We start from the raw sequence: 16160 nt of genomic DNA, 5'->3' as shown, positions 1-16160 counted from the left end.
ACAGGTGTTGAAATAATGGGATTAAAAGGGGAGATCCCTTCAGAAAGACAGAAACAATAGCAAAGACAAAAAACACTTTTGGAATCTGCTTTTAGTCAACACATAAGGAAAGGGTGCACCGGTCCTGGAAATACTGCAATACCAGGTCAATGCGTGGAGTGGACAGAGCAAGCTCTATTTCCATCTCCCTGTTCTAAAAATCCATTTAATATATGGTCCCCAGATAGGGGACGTATCAGATATTAAACTGATAAGAACAGATACTACACTTGATCTTAGCCAAAAGGCCGAGAAGCGATAACCCGAACGGGCCGCGCGTTGCCCGAGCCTGTCCGATACTGCTGTTCAGCCCTTGCAGCGATTCAGCCTACTTCTAGGCAATTCCATGGGGCCCTGCAGGCTCACACACTCACAGCTACACGGGAGGTGAATAAAGGCCGGAGAGGAAGCCAGACAGGATTTGCTTCTTTTGCTTGCACCACAATGCAGTGCTGAAAGAGGAGGAATCTACATAAAAACGCCTTCCTGGCAACGCCCAAATGCCCTGCTGCCATGCAGATAAACACTGGCAGCGGCAGCAAGTGCATGCCCACAGCCACCCTTTGTTCCTTCACACCTTGTATCAGCTGTAATCCAGTCCAGTCCAGTGCTGCCTGCTGAGCAGCACTGACCAACACTGCCTGGGCCCAGGCTTTTATCTCTGAGGCCCCATTATGATGTCAGAAAGCTGGCTCTGGAATCCTGAGGGCTCCACTATGACACGTTCAAAGTTCCGTCTGAACTTTATATAAGACGGTGAGGCTCAGTCAGTCACTCAGTGTTGCCTGAGAGGGCAACACTGCAACAGCCGGCCGCCAGGCTGTCTTTTTTTTGCACAGCTAGTTGCCTCCAGGAGGCCACAAGAGGGAGACAAGGGACTGCAAAATGGAAAATAGGCATCCACCAACTTTACAGACAACTTCTCCTTGCTCCTACAACCTCCATCCTTGCACAGTTTGTTATTCTTCTAGGTAACATAGTAACAAATCCAAATTGCTGCTCTCTTTGTAGGCAAGCAAGGCTTTGTTGCAACTGCAATTCTTGCTTCTTCTTGAAATGTAGGGACGACAGTACATTCCATCACATCCATCTAGTGTACACAGGTAGGTCCATTGTGGCGGGCAGGCGAGCGGGCGGGCTGCTTTATTGGCTGTTTGCTGTTCCCCTACTCCACTCCACTATTTGACTGTTGTGCTGCATCAATCAATCAATCAATCAATCAATCAATCAATCAATCAATCAATCAATCAGTGGCTGGCTCAGGTGCAGCTCTTTAACTTACCTAAAAGGGAGGGCGGAGAGAAGACAAGGAAGGTGAATCAGGTGTTCCAATGTGAAATGCCGGAAACACAGAAACACAGACGACACACAACAAGAGGTGGCAATCTATTCATTAATTGCATTTAATCAATGAGCTCATTATCACTCATGCATTGTCCAACAGGTGTTGAAATAATGGGATTAAAAGGGGAGATCCCTTCAGAAAGACAGAAACAACAGCAAAGACAAAAAACACTTTTGGAATCTGCTTTTAGTCAACACATAAGGAAAGGGTGCACCGGTCCTGGAAATACTGCAATACCAGGTCAATGCGTGGAGTGGACAGAGCAAGCTCTATTTCCATCTCCCTGTTCTAAAAATCCATTTAATATATGGTCCCCAGATAGGGGACGTATCAGATATTAAACTGATAAGAACAGATACTACACTTGATCTTAGCCAAAAGGCCGAGAAGCGATAACCCGAACGGGCCGCGCGTTGCCCGAGCCTGCCCGATACTGCTGTTCAGCCCTTGCAGCGATTCAGCCTACTTCTAGGCAATTCCATGGGGCCCTGCAGGCTCACACACTCACAGCTACACGGGAGGTGAATAAAGGCCGGAGAGGAAGCCAGACAGGATTTGCTTCTTTTGCTTGCACCACAATGCAGTGCTGAAAGAGGAGGAATCTACATAAAAACGCCTTCCTGGCAACGCCCAAATGCCCTGCTGCCATGCAGATAAACACTGGCAGCGGCAGCAAGTGCATGCCCACAGCCACCCCTTGTTCCTTCACACCTTGTATCAGCTGTAATCCAGTCCAGTCCAGTGCTGCCTGCTGAGCAGCACTGACCAACACTGCCTGGGCCCAGGCTTTTATCTCTGAGGCCCCATTATGATGTCAGAAAGCTGGCTCTGGAATCCTGAGGGCTCCACTATGACACGTGCAAAGTTCCGTCTGAACTTTATATAAGACGGTGAGGCTCAGTCAGTCACTCAGTGTTGCCTGAGAGGGCAACACTGCAACAGCCGGCCGCCAGGCTGTCTTTTTTTTGCACAGCTAGTTGCCTCCAGGAGGCCACAAGAGGGAGACAAGGGACTGCAAAATGGAAAATAGGCATCCACCAACTTTACAGACAACTTCTCCTTGCTCCTACAACCTCCATCCTTGCACAGTTTGTTATTCTTCTAGGTAACATAGTAACAAATCCAAATTGCTGCTCTCTTTGTAGGCAAGCAAGGCTTTGTTGCAACTGCAATTCTTACTTCTTCTTGAAATGTAGGGACGACAGTACATTCCATCACATCCATCTAGTGTACACAGGTAGGTCCATTGTGGCGGGCAGGCGAGCGGGCGGGCTGCTTTATTGGCTGTTTGCTGTTCCCCTACTCCACTCCACTATTTGACTGTTGTGCTGCATCAATCAATCAATCAATCAATCAATCAATCAATCAATCAATCAATCAATCAGTGGCTGGCTCAGGTGCAGCTCTTTAACTTACCTAAAAGGGAGGGCGGAGAGAAGACAAGGAAGGTGAATGAGGTGTTCCAATGTGAAATGCCGGAAACACAGAAACACAGACGACACACAACAAGAGGTGGCAATCTATTCATTAATTGCATTTAATCAATGAGCTCATTATCACTCATGCATTGTCCAACAGGTGTTGAAATAATGGGATTAAAAGGGGAGATCCCTTCAGAAAGACAGAAACAATAGCAAAGACAAAAAACACTTTTGGAATCTGCTTTTAGTCAACACATAAGGAAAGGGTGCACCGGTCCTGGAAATACTGCAATACCAGGTCAATGCGTGGAGTGGACAGAGCAAGCTCTATTTCCATCTCCCTGTTCTAAAAATCCATTTAATATATGGTCCCCAGATAGGGGACGTATCAGATATTAAACTGATAAGAACAGATACTACACTTGATCTTAGCCAAAAGGCCGAGAAGCGATAACCCGAACGGGCCGCGCGTTGCCCGAGCCTGCCCGATACTGCTGTTCAGCCCTTGCAGCGATTCAGCCTACTTCTAGGCAATTCCATGGGGCCCTGCAGGCTCACACACTCACAGCTACACGGGAGGTGAATAAAGGCCGGAGAGGAAGCCAGACAGGATTTGCTTCTTTTGCTTGCACCACAATGCAGTGCTGAAAGAGGAGGAATCTACATAAAAACGCCTTCCTGGCAACGCCCAAATGCCCTGCTGCCATGCAGATAAACACTGGCAGCGGCAGCAAGTGCATGCCCACAGCCACCCCTTGTTCCTTCACACCTTGTATCAGCTGTAATCCAGTCCAGTCCAGTGCTGCCTGCTGAGCAGCACTGACCAACACTGCCTGGGCCCAGGCTTTTATCTCTGAGGCCCCATTATGATGTCAGAAAGCTGGCTCTGGAATCCTGAGGGCTCCACTATGACACGTGCAAAGTTCCGTCTGAACTTTATATAAGACGGTGAGGCTCAGTCAGTCACTCAGTGTTGCCTGAGAGGGCAACACTGCAACAGCCGGCCGCCAGGCTGTCTTTTTTTTGCACAGCTAGTTGCCTCCAGGAGGCCACAAGAGGGAGACAAGGGACTGCAAAATGGAAAATAGGCATCCACCAACTTTACAGACAACTTCTCCTTGCTCCTACAACCTCCATCCTTGCACAGTTTGTTATTCTTCTAGGTAACATAGTAACAAATCCAAATTGCTGCTCTCTTTGTAGGCAAGCAAGGCTTTGTTGCAACTGCAATTCTTACTTCTTCTTGAAATGTAGGGACGACAGTACATTCCATCACATCCATCTAGTGTACACAGGTAGGTCCATTGTGGCGGGCAGGCGAGCGGGCGGGCTGCTTTATTGGCTGTTTGCTGTTCCCCTACTCCACTCCACTATTTGACTGTTGTGCTGCATCAATCAATCAATCAATCAATCAATCAATCAATCAATCAATCAATCAATCAATCAGTGGCTGGCTCAGGTGCAGCTCTTTAACTTACCTAAAAGGGAGGGCGGAGAGAAGACAAGGAAGGTGAATGAGGTGTTCCAATGTAAAAATGCCGGAAACACAGAAACACAGACGACACACAACAAGAGGTGGCAATCTATTCATTAATTGCATTTAATCAATGAGCTCATTATCACTCATGCATTGTCCAACAGGTGTTGAAATAATGGGATTAAAAGGGGAGATCCCTTCAGAAAGACAGAAACAATAGCAAAGACAAAAAACACTTTTGGAATCTGCTTTTAGTCAACACATAAGGAAAGGGTGCACCGGTCCTGGAAATACTGCAATACCAGGTCAATGCGTGGAGTGGACAGAGCAAGCTCTATTTCCATCTCCCTGTTCTAAAAATCCATTTAATATATGGTCCCCAGATAGGGGACGTATCAGATATTAAACTGATAAGAACAGATACTACACTTGATCTTAGCCAAAAGGCAGAGAAGCGATAACCCGAACGGGCCGCGCGTTGCCCGAGCCTGCCCGATACTGCTGTTCAGCCCTTGCAGCGATTCAGCCTACTTCTAGGCAATTCCATGGGGCCCTGCAGGCTCACACACTCACAGCTACACGGGAGGTGAATAAAGGCCGGAGAGGAAGCCAGACAGGATTTGCTTCTTTTGCTTGCACCACAATGCAGTGCTGAAAGAGGAGGAATCTACATAAAAACGCCTTCCTGGCAACGCCCAAATGCCCTGCTGCCATGCAGATAAACACTGGCAGCGGCAGCAAGTGCATGCCCACAGCCACCCCTTGTTCCTTCACACCTTGTATCAGCTGTAATCCAGTCCAGTCCAGTGCTGCCTGCTGAGCAGCACTGACCAACACTGCCTGGGCCCAGGCTTTTATCTCTGAGGCCCCATTATGATGTCAGAAAGCTGGCTCTGGAATCCTGAGGGCTCCACTATGACACGTGCAAAGTTCCGTCTGAACTTTATATAAGACGGTGAGGCTCAGTCAGTCACTCAGTGTTGCCTGAGAGGGCAACACTGCAACAGCCGGCCGCCAGGCTGTCTTTTTTTTGCACAGCTAGTTGCCTCCAGGAGGCCACAAGAGGGAGACAAGGGACTGCAAAATGGAAAATAGGCATCCACCAACTTTACAGACAACTTCTCCTTGCTCCTACAACCTCCATCCTTGCACAGTTTGTTATTCTTCTAGGTAACATAGTAACAAATCCAAATTGCTGCTCTCTTTGTAGGCAAGCAAGGCTTTGTTGCAACTGCAATTCTTACTTCTTCTTGAAATGTAGGGACGACAGTACATTCCATCACATCCATCTAGTGTACACAGGTAGGTCCATTGTGGCGGGCAGGCGAGCGGGCTGCTTTATTGGCTGTTTGCTGTTCCCCTACTCCACTCCACTATTTGACTGTTGTGCTGCATCAATCAATCAATCAATCAATCAATCAATCAATCAATCAATCAATCAATCAATCAGTGGCTGGCTCAGGTGCAGCTCTTTAACTTACCTAAAAGGGAGGGCGGAGAGAAGACAAGGAAGGTGAATGAGGTGTTCCAATGTGAAATGCCGGAAACACAGAAACACAGACGACACACAACAAGAGGTGGCAATCTATTCATTAATTGCATTTAATCAATGAGCTCATTATCACTCATGCATTGTCCAACAGGTGTTGAAATAATGGGATTAAAAGGGGAGATCCCTTCAGAAAGACAGAAACAATAGCAAAGACAAAAAACACTTTTGGAATCTGCTTTTAGTCAACACATAAGGAAAGGGTGCACCGGTCCTGGAAATACTGCAATACCAGGTCAATGCGTGGAGTGGACAGAGCAAGCTCTATTTCCATCTCCCTGTTCTAAAAATCCATTTAATATATGGTCCCCAGATAGGGGACGTATCAGATATTAAACTGATAAGAACAGATACTACACTTGATCTTAGCCAAAAGGCCGAGAAGCGATAACCCGAACGGGCCGCGCGTTGCCCGAGCCTGCCCGATACTGCTGTTCAGCCCTTGCAGCGATTCAGCCTACTTCTAGGCAATTCCATGGGGCCCTGCAGGCTCACACACTCACAGCTACACGGGAGGTGAATAAAGGCCGGAGAGGAAGCCAGACAGGATTTGCTTCTTTTGCTTGCACCACAATGCAGTGCTGAAAGAGGAGGAATCTACATAAAAACGCCTTCCTGGCAACGCCCAAATGCCCTGCTGCCATGCAGATAAACACTGGCAGCGGCAGCAAGTGCATGCCCACAGCCACCCCTTGTTCCTTCACACCTTGTATCAGCTGTAATCCAGTCCAGTCCAGTGCTGCCTGCTGAGCAGCACTGACCAACACTGCCTGGGCCCAGGCTTTTATCTCTGAGGCCCCATTATGATGTCAGAAAGCTGGCTCTGGAATCCTGAGGGCTCCACTATGACACGTGCAAAGTTCCGTCTGAACTTTATATAAGACGGTGAGGCTCAGTCAGTCACTCAGTGTTGCCTGAGAGGGCAACACTGCAACAGCCGGCCGCCAGGCTGTCTTTTTTTTGCACAGCTAGTTGCCTCCAGGAGGCCACAAGAGGGAGACAAGGGACTGCAAAATGGAAAATAGGCATCCACCAACTTTACAGACAACTTCTCCTTGCTCCTACAACCTCCATCCTTGCACAGTTTGTTATTCTTCTAGGTAACATAGTAACAAATCCAAATTGCTGCTCTCTTTGTAGGCAAGCAAGGCTTTGTTGCAACTGCAATTCTTACTTCTTCTTGAAATGTAGGGACGACAGTACATTCCATCACATCCATCTAGTGTACACAGGTAGGTCCATTGTGGCGGGCAGGCGAGCGGGCGGGCTGCTTTATTGGCTGTTTGCTGTTCCCCTACTCCACTCCACTATTTGACTGTTGTGCTGCATCAATCAATCAATCAATCAATCAATCAATCAATCAATCAATCAATCAGTGGCTGGCTCAGGTGCAGCTCTTTAACTTACCTAAAAGGGAGGGCGGAGAGAAGACAAGGAAGGTGAATGAGGTGTTCCAATGTGAAATGCCGGAAACACAGAAACACAGACGACACACAACAAGAGGTGGCAATCTATTCATTAATTGCATTTAATCAATGAGCTCATTATCACTCATGCATTGTCCAACAGGTGTTGAAATAATGGGATTAAAAGGGGAGATCCCTTCAGAAAGACAGAAACAATAGCAAAGACAAAAAACACTTTTGGAATCTGCTTTTAGTCAACACATAAGGAAAGGGTGCACCGGTCCTGGAAATACTGCAATACCAGGTCAATGCGTGGAGTGGACAGAGCAAGCTCTATTTCCATCTCCCTGTTCTAAAAATCCATTTAATATATGGTCCCCAGATAGGGGACGTATCAGATATTAAACTGATAAGAACAGATACTACACTTGATCTTAGCCAAAAGGCCGAGAAGCGATAACCCGAACGGGCCGCGCGTTGCCCGAGCCTGCCCGATACTGCTGTTCAGCCCTTGCAGCGATTCAGCCTACTTCTAGGCAATTCCATGGGGCCCTGCAGGCTCACACACTCACAGCTACACGGGAGGTGAATAAAGGCCGGAGAGGAAGCCAGACAGGATTTGCTTCTTTTGCTTGCACCACAATGCAGTGCTGAAAGAGGAGGAATCTACATAAAAACGCCTTCCTGGCAACGCCCAAATGCCCTGCTGCCATGCAGATAAACACTGGCAGCGGCAGCAAGTGCATGCCCACAGCCACCCCTTGTTCCTTCACACCTTGTATCAGCTGTAATCCAGTCCAGTCCAGTGCTGCCTGCTGAGCAGCACTGACCAACACTGCCTGGGCCCAGGCTTTTATCTCTGAGGCCCCATTATGATGTCAGAAAGCTGGCTCTGGAATCCTGAGGGCTCCACTATGACACGTGCAAAGTTCCGTCTGAACTTTATATAAGACGGTGAGGCTCAGTCAGTCACTCAGTGTTGCCTGAGAGGGCAACACTGCAACAGCCGGCCGCCAGGCTGTCTTTTTTTTGCACAGCTAGTTGCCTCCAGGAGGCCACAAGAGGGAGACAAGGGACTGCAAAATGGAAAATAGGCATCCACCAACTTTACAGACAACTTCTCCTTGCTCCTACAACCTCCATCCTTGCACAGTTTGTTATTCTTCTAGGTAACATAGTAACAAATCCAAATTGCTGCTCTCTTTGTAGGCAAGCAAGGCTTTGTTGCAACTGCAATTCTTACTTCTTCTTGAAATGTAGGGACGACAGTACATTCCATCACATCCATCTAGTGTACACAGGTAGGTCCATTGTGGCGGGCAGGCGAGCGGGCGGGCTGCTTTATTGGCTGTTTGCTGTTCCCCTACTCCACTCCACTATTTGACTGTTGTGCTGCATCAATCAATCAATCAATCAATCAATCAATCAATCAATCAATCAATCAGTGGCTGGCTCAGGTGCAGCTCTTTAACTTACCTAAAAGGGAGGGCGGAGAGAAGACAAGGAAGGTGAATGAGGTGTTCCAATGTGAAATGCCGGAAACACAGAAACACAGACGACACACAACAAGAGGTGGCAATCTATTCATTAATTGCATTTAATCAATGAGCTCATTATCACTCATGCATTGTCCAACAGGTGTTGAAATAATGGGATTAAAAGGGGAGATCCCTTCAGAAAGACAGAAACAATAGCAAAGACAAAAAACACTTTTGGAATCTGCTTTTAGTCAACACATAAGGAAAGGGTGCACCGGTCCTGGAAATACTGCAATACCAGGTCAATGCGTGGAGTGGACAGAGCAAGCTCTATTTCCATCTCCCTGTTCTAAAAATCCATTTAATATATGGTCCCCAGATAGGGGACGTATCAGATATTAAACTGATAAGAACAGATACTACACTTGATCTTAGCCAAAAGGCCGAGAAGCGATAACCCGAACGGGCCGCGCGTTGCCCGAGCCTGCCCGATACTGCTGTTCAGCCCTTGCAGCGATTCAGCCTACTTCTAGGCAATTCCATGGGGCCCTGCAGGCTCACACACTCACAGCTACACGGGAGGTGAATAAAGGCCGGAGAGGAAGCCAGACAGGATTTGCTTCTTTTGCTTGCACCACAATGCAGTGCTGAAAGAGGAGGAATCTACATAAAAACGCCTTCCTGGCAACGCCCAAATGCCCTGCTGCCATGCAGATAAACACTGGCAGCGGCAGCAAGTGCATGCCCACAGCCACCCCTTGTTCCTTCACACCTTGTATCAGCTGTAATCCAGTCCAGTCCAGTGCTGCCTGCTGAGCAGCACTGACCAACACTGCCTGGGCCCAGGCTTTTATCTCTGAGGCCCCATTATGATTTCAGAAAGCTGGCTCTGGAATCCTGAGGGCTCCACTATGACACGTGCAAAGTTCCGTCTGAACTTTATATAAGACGGTGAGGCTCAGTCAGTCACTCAGTGTTGCCTGAGAGGGCAACACTGCAACAGCCGGCCGCCAGGCTGTCTTTTTTTTGCACAGCTAGTTGCCTCCAGGAGGCCACAAGAGGGAGACAAGGGACTGCAAAATGGAAAATAGGCATCCACCAACTTTACAGACAACTTCTCCTTGCTCCTACAACCTCCATCCTTGCACAGTTTGTTATTCTTCTAGGTAACATAGTAACAAATCCAAATTGCTGCTCTCTTTGTAGGCAAGCAAGGCTTTGTTGCAACTGCAATTCTTACTTCTTCTTGAAATGTAGGGACGACAGTACATTCCATCACATCCATCTAGTGTACACAGGTAGGTCCATTGTGGCGGGCAGGCGAGCGGGCGGGCTGCTTTATTGGCTGTTTGCTGTTCCCCTACTCCACTCCACTATTTGACTGTTGTGCTGCATCAATCAATCAATCAATCAATCAATCAATCAATCAATCAATCAATCAATCAATCAATCAGTGGCTGGCTCAGGTGCAGCTCTTTAACTTACCTAAAAGGGAGGGCGGAGAGAAGACAAGGAAGGTGAATGAGGTGTTCCAATGTGAAATGCCGGAAACACAGAAACACAGACGACACACAACAAGAGGTGGCAATCTATTCATTAATTGCATTTAATCAATGAGCTCATTATCACTCATGCATTGTCCAACAGGTGTTGAAATAATGGGATTAAAAGGGGAGATCCCTTCAGAAAGACAGAAACAATAGCAAAGACAAAAAACACTTTTGGAATCTGCTTTTAGTCAACACATAAGGAAAGGGTGCACCGGTCCTGGAAATACTGCAATACCAGGTCAATGCGTGGAGTGGACAGAGCAAGCTCTATTTCCATCTCCCTGTTCTAAAAATCCATTTAATATATGAACAGATACTACACTTGATCTTAGCCAAAAGGCCGAGAAGCGATAACCCGAACGGGCCGCGCGTTGCCCGAGCCTGCCCGATACTGCTGTTCAGCCCTTGCAGCGATTCAGCCTACTTCTAGGCAATTCCATGGGGCCCTGCAGGCTCACACACTCACAGCTACACGGGAGGTGAATAAAGGCCGGAGAGGAAGCCAGACAGGATTTGCTTCTTTTGCTTGCACCACAATGCAGTGCTGAAAGAGGAGGAATCTACATAAAAACGCCTTCCTGGCAACGCCCAAATGCCCTGCTGCCATGCAGATAAACACTGGCAGCGGCAGCAAGTGCATGCCCACAGCCACCCCTTGTTCCTTCACACCTTGTATCAGCTGTAATCCAGTCCAGTCCAGTGCTGCCTGCTGAGCAGCACTGACCAACACTGCCTGGGCCCAGGCTTTTATCTCTGAGGCCCCATTATGATGTCAGAAAGCTGGCTCTGGAATCCTGAGGGCTCCACTATGACACGTGCAAAGTTCCGTCTGAACTTTATATAAGACGGTGAGGCTCAGTCAGTCACTCAGTGTTGCCTGAGAGGGCAACACTGCAACAGCCGGCCGCCAGGCTGTCTTTTTTTTGCACAGCTAGTTGCCTCCAGGAGGCCACAAGAGGGAGACAAGGGACTGCAAAATGGAAAATAGGCATCCACCAACTTTACAGACAACTTCTCCTTGCTCCTACAACCTCCATCCTTGCACAGTTTGTTATTCTTCTAGGTAACATAGTAACAAATCCAAATTGCTGCTCTCTTTGTAGGCAAGCAAGGCTTTGTTGCAACTGCAATTCTTACTTCTTCTTGAAATGTAGGGACGACAGTACATTCCATCACATCCATCTAGTGTACACAGGTAGGTCCATTGTGGCGGGCAGGCGAGCGGGCGGGCTGCTTTATTGGCTGTTTGCTGTTCCCCTACTCCACTCCACTATTTGACTGTTGTGCTGCATCAATCAATCAATCAATCAATCAATCAATCAATCAATCAGTGGCTGGCTCAGGTGCAGCTCTTTAACTTACCTAAAAGGGAGGGCGGAGAGAAGACAAGGAAGGTGAATGAGGTGTTCCAATGTGAAATGCCGGAAACACAGAAACACAGACGACACACAACAAGAGGTGGCAATCTATTCATTAATTGCATTTAATCAATGAGCTCATTATCACTCATGCATTGTCCAACAGGTGTTGAAATAATGGGATTAAAAGGGGAGATCCCTTCAGAAAGACAGAAACAATAGCAAAGACAAAAAACACTTTTGGAATCTGCTTTTAGTCAACACATAAGGAAAGGGTGCACCGGTCCTGGAAATACTGCAATACCAGGTCAATGCGTGGAGTGGACAGAGCAAGCTCTATTTCCATCTCCCTGTTCTAAAAATCCATTTAATATATGGTCCCCAGATAGGGGACGTATCAGATATTAAACTGATAAGAACAGATACTACACTTGATCTTAGCCAAAAGGCCGAGAAGCGATAACCCGAACGGGCCGCGCGTTGCCCGAGCCTGCCCGATACTGCTGTTCAGCCCTTGCAGCGATTCAGCCTACTTCTAGGCAATTCCATGGGGCCCTGCAGGCTCACACACTCACAGCTACACGGGAGGTGAATAAAGGCCGGAGAGGAAGCCAGACAGGATTTGCTTCTTTTGCTTGCACCACAATGCAGTGCTGAAAGAGGAGGAATCTACATAAAAACGCCTTCCTGGCAACGCCCAAATGCCCTGCTGCCATGCAGATAAACACTGGCAGCGGCAGCAAGTGCATGCCCACAGCCACCCCTTGTTCCTTCACACCTTGTATCAGCTGTAATCCAGTCCAGTCCAGTGCTGCCTGCTGAGCAGCACTGACCAACACTGCCTGGGCCCAGGCTTTTATCTCTGAGGCCCCATTATGATGTCAGAAAGCTGGCTCTGGAATCCTGAGGGCTCCACTATGACACGTGCAAAGTTCCGTCTGAACTTTATATAAGACGGTGAGGCTCAGTCAGTCACTCAGTGTTGCCTGAGAGGGCAACACTGCAACAGCCGGCCGCCAGGCTGTCTTTTTTTTGCACAGCTAGTTGCCTCCAGGAGGCCACAAGAGGGAGACAAGGGACTGCAAAATGGAAAATAGGCATCCACCAACTTTACAGACAACTTCTCCTTGCTCCTACAACCTCCATCCTTGCACAGTTTGTTATTCTTCTAGGTAACATAGTAACAAATCCAAATTGCTGCTCTCTTTGTAGGCAAGCAAGGCTTTGTTGCAACTGCAATTCTTACTTCTTCTTGAAATGTAGGGACGACAGTACATTCCATCACATCCATCTAGTGTACACAGGTAGGTCCATTGTGGCGGGCAGGCGAGCGGGCGGGCTGCTTTATTGGCTGTTTGCTGTTCCCCTACTCCACTCCACTATTTGACTGTTGTGCTGCATCAATCAATCAATCAATCAATCAATCAATCAATCAATCAATCAATCAATCAATCAATCAATCAATCAATCAATCAATCAATCAATCAGTGGCTGGCTCAGGTGCAGCTCTTTAACTTACCTAAAAGGGAGGGCGGAGAGAAGACAAGGAAGGTGAATGAGGTGTTCCAATGTGAAATGCCGGAAACACAGAAACACAGACGACACACAACAAGAGGTGGCAATCTATTCATTAATTGCATTTAATCAATGAGCTCATTATCACTCATGCATTGTCCAACAGGTGTTGAAATAATGGGATTAAAAGGGGAGTTCCCTTCAGAAAGACAGAAACAATATCAAAGACAAAAAACACTTTTGGAATCTGCTTTTAGTCAACACATAAGGAAAGGGTGCACCGGTCCTGGAAATACTGCAATACCAGGTCAATGCGTGGAGTGGACAGAGCAAGCTCTATTTCCATCTCCCTGTTCTAAAAATCCATTTAATATATGGTCCCCAGATAGGGGACGTATCAGATATTAAACTGATAAGAACAGATACTACACTTGATCTTAGCCAAAAGGCCGAGAAGCGATAACCCGAACGGGCCGCGCGTTGCCCGAGCCTGCCCGATACTGCTGTTCAGCCCTTGCAGCGATTCAGCCTACTTCTAGGCAATTCCATGGGGCCCTGCAGGCTCACACACTCACAGCTACACGGGAGGTGAATAAAGGCCGGAGAGGAAGCCAGACAGGATTTGCTTCTTTTGCTTGCACCACAATGCAGTGCTGAAAGAGGAGGAATCTACATAAAAACGCCTTCCTGGCAACGCCCAAATGCCCTGCTGCCATGCAGATAAACACTGGCAGCGGCAGCAAGTGCATGCCCACAGCCACCCCTTGTTCCTTCACACCTTGTATCAGCTGTAATCCAGTCCAGTCCAGTGCTGCCTGCTGAGCAGCACTGACCAACACTGCCTGGGCCCAGGCTTTTATCTCTGAGGCCCCATTATGATGTCAGAAAGCTGGCTCTGGAATCCTGAGGGCTCCACTATGACACGTGCAAAGTTCCGTCTGAACTTTATATAAGACGGTGAGGCTCAGTCAGTCACTCAGTGTTGCCTGAGAGGGCAACACTGCAACAGCCGGCCGCCAGGCTGTCTTTTTTTTGCACAGCTAGTTGCCTCCAGGAGGCCACAAGAGGGAGACAAGGGACTGCAAAATGGAAAATAGGCATCCACCAACTTTACAGACAACTTCTCCTTGCTCCTACAACCTCCATCCTTGCACAGTTTGTTATTCTTCTAGGTAACATAGTAACAAATCCAAATTGCTGCTCTCTTTGTAGGCAAGCAAGGCTTTGTTGCAACTGCAATTCTTACTTCTTCTTGAAATGTAGGGACGACAGTACATTCCATCACATCCATCTAGTGTACACAGGTAGGTCCATTGTGGCGGGCAGGCGAGCGGGCGGGCTGCTTTATTGGCTGTTTGCTGTTCCCCTACTCCACTCCACTATTTGACTGTTGTGCTGCATCAATCAATCAATCAATCAATCAATCAATCAATCAATCAATCAATCAATCAATCAGTGGCTGGCTCAGGTGCAGCTCTTTAACTTACCTAAAAGGGAGGGCGGAGAGAAGACAAGGAAGGTGAATGAGGTGTTCCAATGTGAAATGCCGGAAACACAGAAACACAGACGACACACAACAAGAGGTGGCAATCTATTCATTAATTGCATTTAATCAATGAGCTCATTATCACTCATGCATTGTCCAACAGGTGTTGAAATAATGGGATTAAAAGGGGAGATCCCTTCAGAAAGACAGAAACAATAGCAAAGACAAAAAACACTTTTGGAATCTGCTTTTAGTCAACACATAAGGAAAGGGTGCACCGGTCCTGGAAATACTGCAATACCAGGTCAATGCGTGGAGTGGACAGAGCAAGCTCTATTTCCATCTCCCTGTTCTAAAAATCCATTTAATATATGGTCCCCAGATAGGGTGACGTATCAGATATTAAACTGATAAGAACAGATACTACACTTGATCTTAGCCAAAAGGCCGAGAAGCGATAACCCGAACGGGCCGCGCGTTGCCCGAGCCTGCCCGATACTGCTGTTCAGCCCTTGCAGCGATTCAGCCTACTTCTAGGCAATTCCATGGGGCCCTGCAGGCTCACACACTCACAGCTACACGGGAGGTGAATAAAGGCCGGAGAGGAAGCCAGACAGGATTTGCTTCTTTTGCTTGCACCACAATGCAGTGCTGAAAGAGGAGGAATCTACATAAAAACGCCTTCCTGGCAACGCCCAAATGCCCTGCTGCCATGCAGATAAACACTGGCAGCGGCAGCAAGTGCATGCCCACAGCCACCCCTTGTTCCTTCACACCTTGTATCAGCTGTAATCCAGTCCAGTCCAGTGCTGCCTGCTGAGCAGCACTGACCAACACTGCCTGGGCCCAGGCTTTTATCTCTGAGGCCCCATTATGATGTCAGAAAGCTGGCTCTGGAATCCTGAGGGCTCCACTATGACACGTGCAAAGTTCCGTCTGAACTTTATATAAGACGGTGAGGCTCAGTCAGTCACTCAGTGTTGCCTGAGAGGGCAACACTGCAACAGCCGGCCGCCAGGCTGTCTTTTTTTTGCACAGCTAGTTGCCTCCAGGAGGCCACAAGAGGGAGACAAGGGACTGCAAAATGGAAAATAGGCATCCACCAACTTTACAGACAACTTCTCCTTGCTCCTACAACCTCCATCCTTGCACAGTTTGTTATTCTTCTAGGTAACATAGTAACAAATCCAAATTGCTGCTCTCTTTGTAGGCAAGCAAGGCTTTGTTGCAACTGCAATTCTTACTTCTTCTTGAAATGTAGGGACGACAGTACATTCCATCACATCCATCTAGTGTACACAGGTAGGTCCATTGTGGCGGGCAGGCGAGCGGGCGGGCTGCTTTATTGGCTGTTTGCTGTTCCCCTACTCCACTCCACTATTTGACTGTTGTGCTGCATCAATCAATCAATCAATCAATCAATCAATCAATCAATCAATCAATCAATCAATCAATCAATCAGTGGCTGGCTCAGGTGCAGCTCTTTAACTTACCTAAAAGGGAGGGCGGAGAGAAGACAAGGAAGGTGAATGAGGT

At 47.8% G+C, this 16160-nt stretch overlaps 10 non-coding genes and 1 pseudogene across 10 annotated transcripts; all 11 read right to left on the bottom strand.

Moving 5' to 3' along the window:
- Window positions 1-108: 108 nt before the first annotated feature.
- LOC142693692 (U2 spliceosomal RNA) lies at window positions 109-299 on the bottom strand. The gene has a single exon (XR_012862009.1). It is a non-coding gene; the product is annotated as a U2 spliceosomal RNA (small nuclear RNA).
- A 1288-nt stretch (window positions 300-1587) lies between these two features.
- Window positions 1588-1778, bottom strand: LOC142693691 (U2 spliceosomal RNA). The gene has a single exon (XR_012862008.1). It is a non-coding gene; the product is annotated as a U2 spliceosomal RNA (small nuclear RNA).
- Window positions 1779-3066: 1288 nt separating this feature from the next.
- On the bottom strand, window positions 3067-3257 carry LOC142693689 (U2 spliceosomal RNA). Its single transcript, XR_012862006.1, has one exon. It is a non-coding gene; the product is annotated as a U2 spliceosomal RNA (small nuclear RNA).
- A 1293-nt stretch (window positions 3258-4550) lies between these two features.
- Window positions 4551-4741, bottom strand: LOC142693737 (U2 spliceosomal RNA). Its single transcript, XR_012862049.1, has one exon. It is a non-coding gene; the product is annotated as a U2 spliceosomal RNA (small nuclear RNA).
- Window positions 4742-6029: 1288 nt separating this feature from the next.
- LOC142693687 (U2 spliceosomal RNA) lies at window positions 6030-6220 on the bottom strand. Its single transcript, XR_012862005.1, has one exon. It is a non-coding gene; the product is annotated as a U2 spliceosomal RNA (small nuclear RNA).
- Window positions 6221-7504: 1284 nt separating this feature from the next.
- Window positions 7505-7695, bottom strand: LOC142693686 (U2 spliceosomal RNA). Its single transcript, XR_012862004.1, has one exon. It is a non-coding gene; the product is annotated as a U2 spliceosomal RNA (small nuclear RNA).
- A 1284-nt stretch (window positions 7696-8979) lies between these two features.
- On the bottom strand, window positions 8980-9170 carry LOC142693685 (U2 spliceosomal RNA). The gene has a single exon (XR_012862003.1). It is a non-coding gene; the product is annotated as a U2 spliceosomal RNA (small nuclear RNA).
- A 1296-nt stretch (window positions 9171-10466) lies between these two features.
- LOC142693751 (U2 spliceosomal RNA) lies at window positions 10467-10617 on the bottom strand (annotated as a pseudogene).
- Window positions 10618-11893: 1276 nt separating this feature from the next.
- On the bottom strand, window positions 11894-12084 carry LOC142693684 (U2 spliceosomal RNA). The gene has a single exon (XR_012862002.1). It is a non-coding gene; the product is annotated as a U2 spliceosomal RNA (small nuclear RNA).
- A 1324-nt stretch (window positions 12085-13408) lies between these two features.
- On the bottom strand, window positions 13409-13599 carry LOC142693683 (U2 spliceosomal RNA). Its single transcript, XR_012862001.1, has one exon. It is a non-coding gene; the product is annotated as a U2 spliceosomal RNA (small nuclear RNA).
- Window positions 13600-14891: 1292 nt separating this feature from the next.
- On the bottom strand, window positions 14892-15083 carry LOC142693749 (U2 spliceosomal RNA). Its single transcript, XR_012862060.1, has one exon. It is a non-coding gene; the product is annotated as a U2 spliceosomal RNA (small nuclear RNA).
- Between the last annotated feature and the right edge of the window lie 1077 nt (window positions 15084-16160).

This window comes from Rhinoderma darwinii (genome assembly GCF_050947455.1).
Source record: "Rhinoderma darwinii isolate aRhiDar2 chromosome 5 unlocalized genomic scaffold, aRhiDar2.hap1 SUPER_5_unloc_44, whole genome shotgun sequence".
NCBI lineage: Eukaryota > Metazoa > Chordata > Amphibia > Anura > Rhinodermatidae > Rhinoderma > Rhinoderma darwinii.
This window is presented reverse-complemented; position numbering and strand designations above follow the sequence as displayed.